The sequence below is a fragment of the Idiotropiscis lumnitzeri genome, chromosome 2, assembly GCF_059441095.1.
Source record: "Idiotropiscis lumnitzeri isolate Australia: NSW breed Sydney's pygmy pipehorse chromosome 2, RoL_Ilum_1.0, whole genome shotgun sequence".
Taxonomy (NCBI): Eukaryota; Metazoa; Chordata; class Actinopteri; order Syngnathiformes; family Syngnathidae; genus Idiotropiscis; species Idiotropiscis lumnitzeri.
In genome coordinates, this window is record NC_142392.1 from 32,583,376 (window position 1) to 32,587,962 (window position 4,587).

Sequence of the window (4,587 nt, forward strand, 5' to 3'; positions counted from 1 at the left end):
CAAAAGAACAGAACAAAGAACAAAATACGACTTGACAAAACTAAGCTTGACTACAAGACAGGTCAGAAAACAGGGACGAGAACGTCGGAGAGCGACAGCGACAACGACAAGCGACAAGGGACCAACAAGAAATGAAAGCAACCAGGGAACGAAATACAAACACAGTGTAGCTGCCGTCAAAGGCCAATCTAATTTATTTCATTCCTTTATTTCATAGTTTAATGTGGTTCAAAAGTACACTGAATAAAGACATTATTTTGTGTTTAAAATGTTAAGTAAGGTATAATTTTTAGGTGTTTTGGTTTAACATCGTAGTAAAGGGGGGAACTTGTTTTTTCTTCCACATGTATAAACTGTTGTTTAGGGACATGGGCATAGATGCACACAATGGCCAGAAGAGGCAATGTACCCTGAAGCGAAGGCAAGACGACAAGTCACGTTTGTGTGAAGATTTGTAAACCTTTATTCCTTTTGAGTGAATGTAGCCAATGAGGTGCTATTTACTTTAAGTTTCTTTATTGTTTTGTGAGCCATCCTTATTTGTGTGCTTTATCCGTTTATATCCAGGGGTGCGCATAACTGGTACGCAGGTACGCATGCGCAACAGAAATCAGGGATGCGGAACGTCAAGTGCGTCACGACGCGCCTTTGCGTACCTGTACACACTGCCATCAATCCACTATTTAATCAGAAGCACAACGAACGAGGTGAAAAATGCTAAAAAAAACAACAGACTTGAAGCAAATTTTTGGGTCTTTCACCACCAAAAATGAAACAGCCAAGCGAGCCTGAGCCAAACTAGAGAGCATTTTCAAAAAAGTGGCTCCAAGATGTGCCGTGGCTTGAAGCTAATGATGAGCGTACTGAAATGTGGTGCAAGATTTGCCACTCACATCCACATATAGCTGATAAAAGAGGTGCGTTTTGCTCAAAGACCTGGGTCTGCTTTTTGATGGATCGGAGGACATCACAAAAACTGAGCAGGAGATCGTTTACGTCGTGTCGGTGTCCAGTGACGGCGAACTTACCTCAGACTTCGTTGGACTAATTGAACTGGGTGCTGATCGAACCGCACAAGCCATAACTGACGGACTAGTGAGACTTTTCGAGGACGCAGGCTTGAATAACTGGGCCGCTAAACTGGTCGCTGTGTGCACAGACGGTGCTGCCGTCAACGTTGGAGCGTACAACGGCATTGTGCCGAAACATAAGCAACTCTCTGCAGTTGGAGGCTCCCTGGTGCACATTTTGTGCACCGCAGACACTGGAGAACTGAGCCAAGTCAGGTGATCACGGTGTGCCCTACTGTGTCACATTTAAAGCTGATGCAGTTTTATTTACAGAAAGGTGGTGCAAAAAAAACACTGAAACACTGAAGAAATTGTGCAAAGAAAATGGGATCTCTTTTGTGTAGTAAGTTTTATAACGTCAGGAGGACATCGAGGAAGAAAAAAAAAGACCTGAGTACCCCACACTATCTCCTGGTACCCATGAAAAATATTATGTTGCACCCCTGAAGATAACAATGATTTGCATCGTAAATAGCGACATCTGTCGGTGAGTTGGTGACAGTGCTCCACACAGCCAGCAGCCAATCATATCACAGCGGGGTGTGTCCTGTTCTTCCGCTTTCGTGCGGAACAGACTGCAGTTTTCACTCAAGAAATCCATTCAGCGCTACTTTAAAAAAAAACGGCGCCATCTTTCATTTGTTTCGTCTCACAAATAGAAGCACACGAGTTATCGCTCCGCGGAGATCAAGTGCGGATTTGTTGGGATTGGCGTTTGAAAATGTGTGCAAGAACGACACCCAAGTACAAAGAGGAACTTTCTGGAATAAAAGAAGAGAACGAGCAACATCTTCCACTGCTGGGCGAAGGTTGCAAGCAGCCTCGTGTTGTGCTACACAAAGCAGGTTTGTACACGTCTTACTCTCATTTGCTTAGCAAAGAACGACTTTCTATCGTTAAAAATATGCATCACAACATTAAGTTGTTTGGGGAAATCGTTCAAGGTTATTGCCGTTTTATTTTTAAATATTGCCTTTTACTTGCAGGTCTGCTGTACATTTCTTTTTGCCAAATGAAATCAGTGCAGAAAATATATGACAAATAATAACCATTAGTGGGGGGTAAAATCCGTGTTTTTCCCAGTATAAAATTTGAACTGATTATTTAACATTTTACATTTTCAGTTTTTTTATATCTTGTTCAAGCAACTCCTAATGGAAGGAATTCTATCTGACTCTAAAAACTGTGCACACTGCGGCTAAAACATCAATGGCTGTTCATCAATTTTAGTGGATAAAACACAAAATATTAAGTTTTTTTAAAAAAATCAAGTACGTATTGGTCTTATTTATTCATGAACTTTGTACTGGCGTAGTCGGGTGAGAGTTAATGAACCTCGGGTGGCCCTGCACAGTTTTGTGCACATGTGCGTAGTTCACCTCATCCAAACATTTAAAATACATTTAATGCATCTAGCATGCTAGCTCGCGCATGCTAGCTCGCGCATGCTAGCTCGCGCATGCTAGCTCGCGCATGCTAGCTCGCGCATGCTAGCTCGCGCATGCTAGCTCGCGCATGCTAGCTCGCGCATGCTAGCTCGCGCATGCTAGCTCGCGCATGCTAGCTCGCGCATGCTAGCTCGCGCATGCTAGCTCGCGCATGCTAGCTCGCGCATGCTAGCTCGCGCATGCCAGCACTGATCCTCTTCTGCCCTGACCATGTTGGAACTGAAAATATTGTGTAGACAGCGAGCTAAACATTTTTCCAATAAAAACACAAAGAGGAGAGTCTTATTTCACGTTTTTATGGAAGTCCTTTTTGTGAAACTGCAAACAAATACAGAGAATGACAAAGAAAACATGTGGATAAGTAAACAGATCGAAATATATATACATGTATATATGTGTATGTATGTATATATGTATGTATGTGTGGATGCATGTATATGCAAACACACAAAACATGTGCTAACCTTGACTGTTATTGGATGAAATGATATTTCAGGAGACATTCAACCACAACAAAAGGAAACACAAAATACTGGCAGTTTAAATGTAGCAAAAAAGCTTGTAAAATAAACTGAAACTGAACTAATAAACATACTGCATAAAAATGTGCTTAATTATATATATTACTCGCAGATTGTGCCAAAATTAGCTAAATCAAGGAGGATGCAGTATGAAAGAAAATAAAGCCTTCTTCATTGACGTGTGTCTGTTCAAAATGGCGCCCCGTGTTCAAAATAAATGCTTCACCCTTGTCGCTGACGTCACATCTCTTCTAATTTCTGGGTCCAGAATAGATACGAATAAGGGATTGCTGCCAGTAGCGGCTCCTCAAACCAATGAGAGATGTCATGGCAACACATCTAATCGACAACGTTTGGGGAGGGATTTCACTGGTCACCACACCTTAGAGTCACTGTTTCAAATCAAAACCAAAAATATCTCTAAACAGCTTACAAGCAAACAATGAAGCAAAGAAATAAAAATAACACAAAAAGAGTTTCTCTCATGCCATTCATATCCCAAATAAACAACACAAAAACAGTGCTGATGCATTCTGGGAGCCTCAGCCTATCAGATGGCTGGTAAGAAAGATGAGTGGTGTGCTTTGGGCAGTGTGTTTATATTTATTTTTTTATATTTTTGCAGGCTGTTGTCTTAACCTGTGATGTTTCTTGCTTGCAAGAACATGAATCATAAGACAGACTACAACATCGTGGACAGCTGCCCTTTTGTCCAACTTTCTCCTGCACCATATATGTCACAGTCAATTCGAAGCAAAGATGTCTCAGACGTTGGCCGGCAGGGTGTGCTAACATGCACGCTGAAATACCTCAAGGGGAACATGCCCAATGGTCGGGCGAGTTGCTCAGTCTATATAATAGGCGTGTTGCATTACAAGGCGCCTCGTTTGTTTTTGGGAAGATTTAGGATTTATGGTTGTGAAAATACGGTACCCATGATGAATCTCTAAATCTCTATCTCTAAATGCAAAATGAAATACTTGGAAACATATTTCACTTGAACGATTCCTATTCTATCAATGACATTATGTTGCAATGGCCCCCATCAATGTTAGGGTCCCACAACAGGTGTTCCATCAGACACACACAATAACCTGTGTGTGCTAACTTCAGCTCGCTTCCAGAAACGTCTGTGACTATGTCCGGAATGAAATCGGGCATCAGCCGCAACGTGCTTCCTTTTTAAATGCTCGTTTATCACTGTTGTGCGGCTAATGGGAGGCTTACATCGTAGGACGTAATTTTGTGAAATGTCCCCTATGGTCCGGTCCAAGTTGGGGTCGCACGATTGCTTCGTGTGCGGCAGGCACAAGTCAAGGTAGCACGGTAGAAAATAAGACAGTCGCCACATGAGCTTTGACTTGACCAAACCAAATTTGTCTTTTTGTGTTCTGCAGACGTCAGACAAAATGATCTCTGCTCTGTGAAAGAGGAGCCAGACTGGACTCACATCAAAAAGGAGGAGGAGGAGGAGGAGATCAACAAGTCACCAGTGAACGGTGTCCCGATAAAGACTGAAGATGAAAACAAGGATGCGAGTGAGGACAA